Source organism: Gymnoscopelus braueri (assembly GCF_963280865.1).
Source record: "Gymnoscopelus braueri genome assembly, chromosome: 21".
In the NCBI taxonomy this organism is placed as follows: domain Eukaryota; kingdom Metazoa; phylum Chordata; class Actinopteri; order Myctophiformes; family Myctophidae; genus Gymnoscopelus; species Gymnoscopelus braueri.
This window is the reverse complement of record NC_137623.1, coordinates 35,737,550-35,751,475: the sequence shown is the minus strand read 5'-3', so window position 1 is coordinate 35,751,475 and position 13,926 is coordinate 35,737,550.

The following is a 13,926-nucleotide window of genomic DNA, read 5'->3' as shown; positions in this document are numbered from 1 at the left end:
GCCTCTGAGATACGATAATATTTTATTTTCAGTTCACACTGAAATTTGTCTTGTGACCCAGCAGCCATGTATGAAACACATAAACAGTACACACATTTGACATGACACAAAAAACAAAAAACAAAATACATACATAAAGACATATAAAGACAAGAGCAATGTCCACCACTCAGCCTACCCCTGGCCTAAAACTCCTGATTAAGCCTCAATGTCGACTGATGGACAAAGGACCTCTTCAGTTTGACCTTATTAAATGTAGTGGAGTAAAAGTAAAAGTATATACAATTGGAAATACTCCAGTAAAGTAAAAGTACCTCAAAATTGTACTTAAGTACAGTACTTGAGTAAATGTACTTAGTTACTTTACACCACTGTTACTATGCATCCCATGTCAATTTTTAACGCATTATAATCGGCTTATAAGGCTGTATAATTATAGTTTTAATAACCTGTGAATACTCATATTGCTTATAACAACATTTAGCATTCTATAATGACTATAAGATCAAGTATTATAATATTTAATAATTGTTTGCTGAACACTCGCAGGCCTTTATCTGGTAAGGGTCATAGTTGTGTGATTATAATTAGGGCTATCATAGTTGTAATACATTAGCCTATAATAATCTTATAATGTATTATAATAACTGTTATAATGTATTATAGTGTGATTATTGATTGGCTTATAAGCTGTGATTATTTATTTTTTTACAAAGAATCGAAGAAAAAAATCGAATGTGTTTACATCTTCGTATTTATAATATTTGAGTAATAAATAGTATTTAGGGTGTTATGGGCCTAGGTCTCTTGTGGGACACAGAGGATGTGCGTTTGGGCTCATTTATGCTGGAGAGGGGGCCTAGTGTCCTCTGAAAGGACGACTTTGACCTGTTACAACCTTTTACAAAGAAAACAAGCATGAAGGACATTCCATGACATTTAGAATGGAACAGTGTCTGCTAGCTAGCAGAAATACAGCCAAGATCAGCTATAGCTTGTTAACTGCGGTCACGCTGGCCGCACTTCAGAGAGAGACAGTCGCACTAGCCGTGCTTCGTTAGGAGCAGGGGAAAAAATAACTTATACTGTCATCATGATGAGTGCACTGTAAAACACACACACACACACACACACACACACACACACACACACACACACACACACACACACACACACACACACACACAATGTCAATGTCTTTATTTGAGTCCACATTTATAAAATACATTACAAGGGCACAAATATTTTTCAGTTGCTTCTGATCTCCCACTCACTTGAAACAACATGTGACAGTGCTTGAGTCCAAACAAGTCCAGAATATAAACAACAAATGCGCATGAACTTATTCACAGTTAACATTGGTCATACACCAGAGAAAAGTTATGGGTACAGGAAGCACCTTCTCCTCCAAATAGATCGACTGCCTATAATGGAGGAGATTGAGCAATATTTTGCAAGCTGCTTAGAACTGCAAATTGTGGCTGTATCTTGCACCTGGCACATGCATTACCTTGTTGACTGGTTGATATGCTCTAATGAGTCCCCAATGTTTACAGTCTATGGTTTTATGCCATTTTTATACCGTTTTAGAATTATATTTAACCTGTTTACAGGTCGGGTGATATATAGTTTATTTATAGGTGGATGGTCTCCCTAGTGGTTGTTAGGGGTTATTACATTTTATCTTTATTATTTATCTATTTTATAAGTTTACAATTTATTCTTATGCCAAAAAAGTCCTTGCGGTCTTGTTTCAATTACGGTCCTTGGTATTCAATTCATAGACATATTTAGTAGCAACCAAACAGTTCAAATACACAAAAATATTTAATATTATATATAATATTAAATATTTGAGTAGAGCTGTGTTCCGTCATCAACTATAAGCATCAAATACAACTCCCGGTGGACGATCTCTTCAGAATAAGAGTATCTTCTAGAGTAAAAATAAAAGCTCCGTTCCGGTAGCAACGATAAGACATCCGGTTTTTGAGCTAGCAACAATAAGGTTTCCGGTTGCCTTCAAAATAAGATAACACATTCGTAATGTTTTTTAAAAGACACAAATGTATTTTTAAAAATATATTTATGATGTACGTCTTTTTGAATGGCTTATACTAGATCACTTCCAAGTGCTAGGTTGTTCCTGATTTAAATGCTTAATTTGTAGATTTAATGTGCAAATTAACCGTTTTTCGACTCTATTTTTATTTTTAGAGGATACTCTTATTCTGAAGAGATCGTCCACCGGAAGTCTTATTGTTGCTCCACTATCGTTGCTGACGGAACACAGATATTCTTTTGATCTGTGTTCCGTGAGCAGAAATAACGGAGCAGAAATAAGACTTCCGGTTGACGATCTCTTCAGAATAAGAGTACCCTCTAGAGTAAAAAGAAACCATTGAAAACCATTGAAAAACGGTTCATTTGCACATTAAAACTATAAATTAAGCATTTAAACGAAGCTATATAACACATATTATGTTACTGTGTAACAAAAACGGATTTAAAACATTAATAATTTATCTAAATGGATAATGTTCAAAGGAGTGCATAGCCTATACAAATTGGACACTGGACAGGAGATGGAGCTTGGTGCCGGAACTTGCAAGGTACGCACGCGTTCGGGGGAACCCCCTCTACACCGCCACACGCTCCGCTAAGCGGCACAGGTGCATTTTGAAAAGTGGCGGGCCGTCCAGTGAGGTCAGGGGTCAGAAAAGGGCCTTTTTCAGTGCATAGCCTATACAAATTGGACACTGGACAGGAGACGGAGCTTGGTGCCGGAACTTGCAAGGTACGCACGCGTTCGGGGAGACCCCCTCTACACCGCCACACGCTCCGCTAAGCGGCACAGGTGCATTTTGAAAAGTGGCGGGCCGTCCAGTGAGGTCAGGGGTCAGAAAAGGGCCTTTTTCAGTGCATAGCCTATACAAATTGGACACTGGACAGGAGACGGAGCTTGGTGCCGGAACTTGCAAGGTACGCACGCGTTCGGGGGGACCCCCTCTACACCGCCACATGCTCCGCTAAGCGGCACAGGTGCATTTTGAAAAGTGGCGGGCCGTCCAGTGAGGTCAGGGGTCAGAAAAGGGCCTTTTTCAGTGCATAGCCTATACAAATTGGACACTGGACAGGAGACGGAGCTTGGTGCCGGAACTTGCAAGGTACGCACGCGTTCGGGGGGACCCCCTCTACACCGCCACATGCTCCGCTAAGCGGCACAGGTGCATTTTGAAAAGTGGCGGGCCGTCCAGTGAGGTCAGGGGTCAGAAAAGGGCCTTTTTCAGTGCATAGCCTATACAAATTGGACACTGGACAGGAGACGGAGCTTGGTGCCGGAACTTGCAAGGTACGCACGCGTTCGGGGAGACCCCCTCTACACCGCCACACGCTCCGCTAAGCGGCACAGGTGCATTTTGAAAAGTGGCGGGCCGTCCAGTGAGGTCAGGGGTCAGAAAAGGGCCTTTTTCAGTGCATAGCCTATACAAATTGGACACTGGACAGGAGACGGAGCTTGGTGCCGGAACTTGCAAGGTACGCACGCGTTCGGGGGGACCCCCTCTACACCGCCACATGCTCCGCTAAGCGGCACAGGTGCATTTTGAAAAGTGGCGGGCCGTCCAGTGAGGTCAGGGGTCAGAAAAGGGCCTTTTTCAGTGCATAGCCTATACAAATTGGACACTGGACAGGAGACGGAGCTTGGTGCCGGAACTTGCAAGGTACGCACGTGTTCGGGGGGACCCCCTCTACACCGCCACATGCTCCGCTAAGCGGCACAGGTGCATTTTGAAAAGTGGCGGGCCGTCCAGTGAGGTCAGGGGTCAGAAAAGGGCCTTTTTCAGTGCATAGCCTATACAAATTGGACACTGGACAGGAGACGGAGCTTGGTGCCGGAACTTGCAAGGTATGCACGCGTTCGGGGGGACCCCCTCTACACCGCCACATGCTCCGCTAAGCGGCACAGGTGCATTTTGAAAAGTGGCGGGCCGTCCAGTGAGGTCAGGGGTCAGAAAAGGGCCTTTTTCAGTGCATAGCCTATACAAATTGGACACTGGACAGGAGACGGAGCTTGGTGCCGGAACTTGCAAGGTACGCACGCGTTCGGGGAGACCCCCTCTACACCGCCACACGCTCCGCTAAGCGGCACAGGTGCATTTTGAAAAGTGGCGGGCCGTCCAGTGAGGTCAGGGGTCAGAAAAGGGCCTTTTTCAGTGCATAGCCTATACAAATTGGACACTGGACAGGAGACGGAGCTTGGTGCCGGAACTTGCAAGGTACGCACGCGTTCGGGGGGACCCCCTCTACACCGCCACATGCTCCGCTAAGCGGCACAGGTGCATTTTGAAAAGTGGCGGGCCGTCCAGTGAGGTCAGGGGTCAGAAAAGGGCCTTTTTCAGTGCATAGCCTATACAAATTGGACACTGGACAGGAGACGGAGCTTGGTGCCGGAACTTGCAAGGTACGCACGCGTTCGGGGGGACCCCCTCTACACCGCCACATGCTCCGCTAAGCGGCACAGGTGCATTTTGAAAAGTGGCGGGCCGTCCAGTGAGGTCAGGGGTCAGAAAAGGGCCTTTTTCAGTGCATAGCCTATACAAATTGGACACTGGACAGGAGACGGAGCTTAGTGCCGGAACTTGCAAGGTACGCACGCGTTCGGGGAGACCCCCTCTACACCGCCACACTCTCCGCTAAGCGGCACTAAGGTGTAGAAAAAAGTGGCGGGCCGTCCAGTGAGGTCAGGGGTCAGAAACGCAAACGCGGTCATTGGACGCAACCCCACACAGAATCAGAATCAGAATCAGAATCAGTTTTATTGTCACATCACAGGTTTACAAGGTAAAAAAGTGGGTGAAATTCTTTTTTGTACATCGTTCCCATCGCAACGTTAGTTTCCATAGAAAGAAGAGGGGGGGAGAAGAAGAGGGTGGGCGGTAAGTGGGAAGGAGATCAAAACAAGAGAGCAACAGAAGGCCAGACGAGTTATCTACATATTTACAAATTACCTGAGATAATAAAAACTAAAAAAAACTAAACAAAAACTAAACTAAGGTGCCTGAGCATAGCAGCAATGTATTGTATACTGTGCATGTTATACTTATACTGTGCATGATAGACAGTGGACGTTAAGGTGCTTAGAGGAAAAGGAGCACAATAAAAAAGACCAAAAAAGTCAGTGCGTTATACAAGGGATTAAGGTGCAAAAGGTCAGTGCGTGTCCACCTAGAGTGGACTGACCCTAGTATAATCCGCAGGTAGCTCCATGAGGGAGTGCAACAAAAAGTCATTTGTACCTGGTGTAGTCCACAGGTGTGTCCGAGGGGGGGGCTAAAGTCCAAGTCATTGTCCCTGGTATAATCCACATGTGTGTTCAGGAAGAGCCAGAAAAAGTCTGCGCTGCCTGTTGTCAGGCTGCTGAACAAGGCCTATGCCTCATTCAGGCTTATGCCCCATTCAGCATTCTGACAGCAGCCGGATTGAAACTACACCAGTACCTGGTGGTGGAACTCTTGATACTGCGGTAGAGCCCCTTGCCCGGTCGCGGTCGTTGTAGGGGGTTGAACAGTCTGTGACTTGGGTGGTGCTTGTCCTTGATGATGCGCTTGGCTTTGACCACGCACCGCTTTTTGTACAGTTCCTGGAGCGCTGGGAGCTCGATTCCCATTATCCGCTCTGCCGATCGCACTACTCGTTGTAGGCTGATCTTTTCTCGGGCAGTGCAGTTCCCGTACCAGGCCGTGACACAGCCTGTTAGGATGCCTTCGACAGAACTGTTGTAGTACAGCCTGAGGATGCGACGTCCTACTCCGAGCTTCTTCAGGCGGCGGAGCCAGTACAGTCGCTGCTGAGCCTTTTTCCTCACGTGTGTGGAGTGCGTCTCCCATTTGAGGTCCTCCTCGATGTGTACTCCGAGGAACTTGAACTCGCTGACCCTTTCCACTGCAGCACCGTCGATGAGGATGGGCGCATGGTCTCTCCGCGGCCTCCTGAAGTCCACGATCAGTTCTTTGGTCTTGTTGACGTTAAGAGAGAGGTTGTTCTCCCGGCACCAGCGTGCTAGTGATTTGATCTCCTCTCTGTAGTCAGACTCGTCGTTGTTGACGATTCGGCCTATCACTGTCGTGTCGTCCGCGTACTTTATGATGGTGTTGGAGACATGTGTGGCTATGCAGTCATACGTGTACAGGGAGTAGAGGAGGGGGCTCAGCACGCATCCCTGGGGTGCTCCGGTGTTGAGGGTCAGGGGGTCGGATGTGATGCTGCCCATTCTCACCACCTGATGTCGGTTGGACAAGAAGTCCTGTATCCAGTCGCACATGCTTGGGTGTAGCCCTAGGTCTCTGAGCTTTTTGTCAAGTATTGCTGGGACAATGGTGTTGAATGCTGAGCTGTAGTCCACGAACAGCATACGTACATATTTGTCCTTCAGCAGCTTGTTGTCCATGTGCGAGAGGACGGTGTGGAGAGCCATGGCAATAGCGTCGTCGGTGGATCTGTTTTTGCGGTATGCATACTGCCACGGATCCAGCGAGGCAGGTAGCGTGGAGCTGATGTATTCCCTCACCAGTTTCTCGAAACACTTGCTGACGATCGGGGTGAGAGCAACAGGTCTCCAGTCGTTCAGGCATGTCACTTTGGCCTTTTTGGGAATGGGCACAATGGTTGACATTTTGAACCCTGCAGGGACCACAGCCAGGGAGAGGGAGAGGTTAAAGATGTCAGCGAAGACACCCGCCAGCTGGTCTGCACATGTCTTAAGGACCCGGCCTGGAATCCCATCAGGTCCGGCTGCCTTGTGGATGTTGACCCGTGTGAAGGCTGTACGCACTTCTCTCTCCGAGATGGTTAGAGGGTTGTCCTCTGCTGGTGCTGCTGATGGCCCCGCTTGGCTGCCGCGGTTGGAGCTGATCTCAAACCGGCCACACACAACCACACACAATAAAAGAATACAGACAAGGCTTTGAAAGTTAAAAAAAAAGACCTTTTAATTACTCTTTACTAATAAAACAGTGTACAAATTATCAAAAAAATAAATAAAGTTTCCAATATTTGTTTTTAAACATTGCCAATTGTCTTAAGGTGGACTGAGAGGCTACTTTAGTAGTTTAGTAGTCACAGATTTGATCAATTTACTTTATGTGTGTGTGTGTGTGTGTTAATAACAGCACTCATTATTCAAACACAAATCATGCAAAACTGTAAAAATGTGGAAGTTCTAGGAAGTGCAAACCACACTCAAAAGTATAAAATGGTACTGCGTGCAACGTACCTAAATGCAAACATCACTCAAATGTATAATAAACGGGTACAACATGCAATGTACCACGGTGCAAAGATCACTCAAATGTATTATAAACGGGTACAACGTGCAATGTACTCAAAAGTGCAACACAGCAAACATAAAGTGCAAACATTTTACACACACACACACACACACACACACACCACAAATTGATCAAAAGATAGATGTACGTATATAAAGCAAAACCAGCTCAGTCCAAACATTGCATAGTCTTGTGCTCTAACGTTTGTTTTTAGATGATCACAGTAAGCACAAAGACTAAAAAATAAAATAAAATAAAATTAGATTAAATCAAAACCTAAAGGAAAAAAAAGCAAGACCAAAATGAAATTCCCTCCTGGTGTCTTGGGAAGATGTCAGTTCGGGACTTTGCATTCCTCCATTGGCAATGTTCTCCTGCAACATAGACACAACAGAACCTTTTAGGTAGTTTGTCCAAGGTAAGGTAAATCATCACAGTACATGCTTAAACTTTGTACTCAGAGAATTAACTTTCCGCCTGACAACTCATACATAACACAATCTCGCTTTTCATGCTGGCTTTTGAAAGTGTTGAGGCTCACATCAAACAGAATAGCTTTGGAAAACAAACAAGTGAAAATACCACAGCTGCTGCCGTCTTCTTGTGCTATGAAATTGGGACAACTGTGATAACACTCATATCTAAATGTGATACTCATACCTCTGCCATACAATGCAAAGTACTGTAAGGCTAAGTACTTTTGCAGTGGAAAAAATACCTTAACCAGGTCTTGCTCATACACACGTAGTGAATCCATTATCACAACATCTAATGCTATAACATCACCCTTCACTGTCTTTTTTGAGAAATCTACCGCGATGGCTCCCCAATGGGACTTATTTGCGTTGACAGGCAATATCACCAACTCATAATTCCACCAATTGCCTGATGCTCGTGGTACATCTGGCAGGACACTGATGTCATCACACCAAGTACTCTGTAACTGTTGGCTGACAAAAGTGCTGGGACAAATATACGCTTTTTTTTCAACACCAGAAAGCAAGAGCTGATGGTACTCATCGATCGTCTTATCACTCAGCCACCCGTTATTCTTCACAGTTGGCTTTGAAATGGGTCTCACTTTTCTATCCCTTGTCTGCTTGGGTTGTTTGCATCTGGCTGTGCATTTATGTTTTCGTTTGACCTGCGGAAAGTTGATTAGTTTCACACTATTCGTTTTCTCGTATGACACGACAAAGAAACTAGCTGTGGTCAGTATTTTTTGCATCAGCTCAAAGGTATAGCCTGCTGTGTCATTGGATGCATTTGTCATGATATGCCATTGCTGGTCTTTACAGGTGTATAATGACACATATGGTGACTTATCAAAAAATGCACAAATACTGGACACAGCATAATCATTTTGGTGGTACAGACAGGAGAGAGTGAACGTTTTTGGAATTTCTGCACCAGATCTTAGCAGGAGAAGTAAAGACTGTGGGCTGTGAATTACTTTATAGGTTGATAAGCTTAAGTCCTGCTTACATGTTTTACATTGGTCAAGTTGAGCAGGAAATGTTTTTGCAACTGCGTCCAAGATGCCTTTTTGTGACACTTCAAGTGGCTGCACTATGAGTTGTGACTTGTTCTTTCTAGATGGTACGGCCTGGTCACCACATTGAGTACAAATATAGCGACCAAGACTTTTAAGGCAAAGCAGGTCATTTCCAAGGAAAGGAGCCCCAAGTGTGTCATCCACAAAGCTGTCTAATATGTGGCACACGTCTGTCATAGAAAATTGCAGAGACACTAATGACACCACCTGAGTGTTGGCAACATTGAGTTTCTCAAGCGCTTTGTTAAACAATGCTGGGGACTGCGCTGCTGCTGCTGCTGCTGCTGCTGCTGCTGCAAGCCGTGTGTGACATTTTTGGAAAGTAGATGTCTGTTTTAGAAATGTTAGTATTGGTAATGGTATGGCTTCACACATATTGTGATTTGGTCTTTCATTGCAAAAAAACACATCCACACCATGGCCAATATCTTCCAAATTGTCCTCTATTGTGATGCCAGCATTAAGTGATGCATCATTACATTTCACATAGAAATAAATGTACCCATGTGGTTTTGCCAATTGCAATGCATTTGCTGGTTGAAGGATGTTTATATTTGTATCATCTGCTCTAATTACAACATTGTCATAAAGCAAATGTGCCCAGAAGTGTCCGGCTTTGGCCACTGAGCCTACATGACAAATGATTGAGCCCAACTTATACTTAATTTTACTGCTGTCACGAATGGGAATTTCGATTATATCAGATGGGACTACAGGCGTGTGGAGCACCGTCCCACCATTATCAACACGGGACACAGAAAGAGTAATGACATCAGGAGCATCAATCCAACATATTTGTCTCTTCATTGCTGAACCACATGCTGTACATCTCTGTTGACCTTCACCTTCCATGATTGTGTGTTCGAAAAGAGAATTGAGGGACTCACATTTCTGTGTCAGCGGTAATGCAAAAACAGTAGGCGCGCATGAAATGCTTTCAACTTTCGATGCACATTTTTTACAGATGTCTGTATGTTTTGCCATAGCAGTTGTTTGGACACTACAATCATGCAACCAGATTAATAATTTGTGTATCAAATCTAGTGGGTCATTGTGCATTGACAAGGACAACGCTGGGATGCTCTTGACTAATTCTTGAGTGACACCATGGATTGTTTTAGCATCAAATGTGTTTGCGTTTCTGACCCCTGACCTCACTGGACGGCACTTTTGTCTACACCTTAGTGCCGCTTAGCGGAGAGTGTGGCGGTGTAGAGGGGGTCTCCCCGAACGCGTGCGTACCTCGGAAGTTCCGGCACTAAGCACCGTCTCCTGTCCAGTGTGCAATTTGTATAGGCTATGCACTGAAAAAGGCCCTTTTCTGACCCCTGACCTCACTGGACGGCCCGCCACTTTTGTCTCCACCTTAGTGCCGCTTAGCGGAGAGTGTGGCGGTGTAGAGGGGGTCTCCCCGAACGCGTGCGTACCTCAGAAGTTCCGGCACTAAGCTCCGTCTCCTGTCCAGTGTCCAATTTGTATAGGCTATGCACTGAAAACGGCCCTTTTCTGACCCCTGACCTCACTGGACGGCCCGCCACTTTTGTCTACACCTTAGTGCCGCTTAGCGGAGAGTGTGGCGGTGTAGAGAGGGTCTCCCCGAACGCGTGCGTACCTCAGAAGTTCCGGCACTAAGCACCGTCTTGTAATTATGTAATTCTAGGCGTCTGCTTTAAAATCAGGGTTGGACTGATAACATAATTATTACCTAACTACAGCAGAATGAAAGGAGAGACATTTAGCAGGGAAAAACGAAAGCAATAATATAAGGTTTTCAGGTTACACTTTACACTTGCAGGACAAACATTAATTAGAGAATGCATGCTTAAAGGTAGGGTAAGTGATATTTTTTGGTTAAAACAAAAAGTATTTTGTTAAAAGGTTAAAATACTATATTCTGATAGTAATCATTGCTATATAGTGTTTTTTCAGTAACAGATGTCTCCCTGTCTCTCCAGCTCTTTAATAAACAGAAAATACATTTTTCGGTAGGTGTCAAAGTCTCAGCCAATCAGGAGAAAGTACCAATTTTTAAGCTTAATTTGTATAGTGTTCCAGTTAAATTTGTATCTGCTCATTTCTTAGTGTCATCACTTCCAATTTCACTTGTTTAATCTGTATCCTGATTGAGTTCTCTGTCCTGGTTGGATAAAATTGGAAATGAAACTGAAACTGAAACGAAAATGCATTTCCTGTTTAATAAAGAGGTGGAGAGACAAGGAGACTCCTAATACTGAACAAACACTCTATATCAATGAGTACTATCAGAATATAGAGCTATTTAACACTAATTTTAACCAAAGCAAATCACTTACCCTACCTTTAACCATTCAAAGTGTTTCTAGCCTAAATGCAGTGGTTTTCAAACCTTTGAATAAATTCCTGTTACAAATGGCCCATATTTAGGTGTGAAGTGCACATTTGATGGGGGTCAATAGCCTCAATCTGGAACAACCTGGCACTTAGAAGTGATCTAAGCCATTTAAAAAGACATACTGTACATCATAAATGTATTTTTTATATACGATTGTGTCCTTTTTTTAAACTTGCCACTTGGAAGTGTTTTAGTATGATTCTTTTAAAAGGCATACATCATAAATGTATTTTTAAAATAGATTTGTGTCTTTTAAAAAATATAAAAAAATGTAGATCTTATTTTGAAGGCAACCGGAAACCTTATTTCTGCTAGCTCGAAAACCGGAAGTCCAATTTCTGCTCACGGAACGGAGCTATAATTCTTTCCCTTTCATTTTAATCTCAGAACTATTTTTACCAGCAAGCCTTTTAAACCTTTCTAGTTGCCCTCTGATTTCTCACCCCTGTTATTATTATTATTTAAAAAAATGTCTTTCTTTACATGTTTATTTAATATAGTCTCTTATCGTGAAGAACTTCAATATTTGTCTCAACAGCTGAACGCTTTATAAACTCAAATAATTAATTAAATAATATGTTGTTATTATTTTTATTGTTGTTGTTGTTAATATTATTATTGATAATATTATTATTATTATTATTATTATTATTATTAATAATTATAATATTATTATTAATATAATAAAGAAAATTGATAATTCAGAACTGTGTTCATGATTTTATTATTATTATCATTATTATTATTATTATTTCACATAGGTTAGTGTAGAGAGACAGTAAACACACAGAGAGAGGGGTGTGACATGCAGCAAATGGTCCTGCTGGCTGGGAATTGAACCAGGGACTGGATGCCAGGCATTAGAGCCCATGTGGTGCATGCTCTAACCACTGTGCTCTAAGCACACAGCAAAGCCATTACATTGCCGTTGAGGAGAAACCTTATCTCTATATTTAATATTTTCTTTTTTCTTTCTTTCTTTTTTGTCAATTAATGTCCAAATTTGTTGTTCAATAATAGCCTATAAAAGTAGCAGATCTACAAGCTCCCAATGTACTGTGATGTGATGCGTTGTGAGCATAGGCTGTAAAAAAGAATGGACAAAGTGACGCCATTGGTTTCTACAGACCCGTTTTGAAGCCTGTTTTACATCTTTCTATATCCGGTCTGAAATGCTAACAGAAATTAATGCTATTGGCTGAAACCGCAGCAAGGGCGGGTCTTCACTCTGTAGAACTAGTAAAAACCCTGGAAACATACCCTACTTTATCATTAATTTTAAAATTAATGGGACCATAATTTACTAAACGCATATCATGATGATTTAAACGATACTTTAAACTAGCGATTGAAAACATAAAGCGTTTATCAAAAAGGTTTACTGAGGTAATAAAATCAGGTATGAAGTCCGCCCAAAACATCATTCAGTTGTATTGAGATTACTAGAAGTTGGGGTGGCTTCGTCTTGGTTCTCATATCCCCATATGAATATATGTTCAAGGGGACCAGACCCAGGTGTCACTACCAGTTCTGTGGCTTTAACGCATTCTGGGGGTGAGTTATACAAAGCAGAAATCCCCATAATAGTCTATTTATGGAATGTCACTCATTGATATTTTTGATCATCAGGGACCAAATGTATACTTTTCCCAGGATTTTTACATGGAATCATCTAAATCTGTATTTTACACGTCCTAAGGATGCCAAAAATACATTTAAGTAGAAAATAAAATAAAATAAGGGGGATTCGTATGGACCCGTATGAGTACTAAACCGTTTTCTGTAACGGTGGCCTCTAATTTGCATATTTAGGAGTAAGCTTACCACTAATTACATAAAATAAATACCTTACACACATTGTCTGACCCTCAGAACATAGATATACACTTTATTTGTCAGTATTGTTTGCTTTGTTATAGAGTTATTGAAGAAAAAGTTCAAAAGCAGCCATTTTGTTATGCAAATTGGAAGGTTAAAAACTAAAAATGAGGGGGCACGGTGGCGCAGTCGGTAGCGCTGTCGCCTCACAGCTAGAAGGTGCTGGGTTCAATTCCCGCCGGGGACGCTGTGGGCACTGGGGGCGCGTCTTCTCCTCTGCGTCATCAGCACCCATACCCTATATGGGGTTGGCGAAAGGGCCTACTCTGTGTTGAGTTTGCATGTTCTCCCCGTGTCTCCTAGGGTAGTTAATACCCCCACAAAAACATGCAGTAATCCTGGTCTCTATACCGCCTCCCCCATGACAGCGGGGGCGCCTGATGGAGGGGAAAGGAACTGGTTGGAATAACGTGTTCCTTCCACACGCTACGTCCAACCGGGGAAACTCCCCCCTGTCAGGTGACAAGAAGCTCAGTCGACTCTCATGCATAGAAGGAGCCATGAGCTCGGCTTTGGGCTCCCTAGGCTGTCGGGGGGAGTGTAGCGCCCAGGATCACTTAGATAATTGGCACCGGGTGAAAAAGGGTTACAAAAAATAAATACAAATTAAAATGTTGCTTGGGTACCATGTTTTTCAGATTTAGCACCCTTGAATTATGTAAATTGGCCTGGTACCCCACTTTTGCCCCAAAATGCCTCTTACAATTACATTTTTAAGATATCCCACCAGTCTAAAAGCCAGCAATAGGGTGGCTGTTAGGGCTGAGTGATGGGGTGGGTTCTCAGCTTCTGTC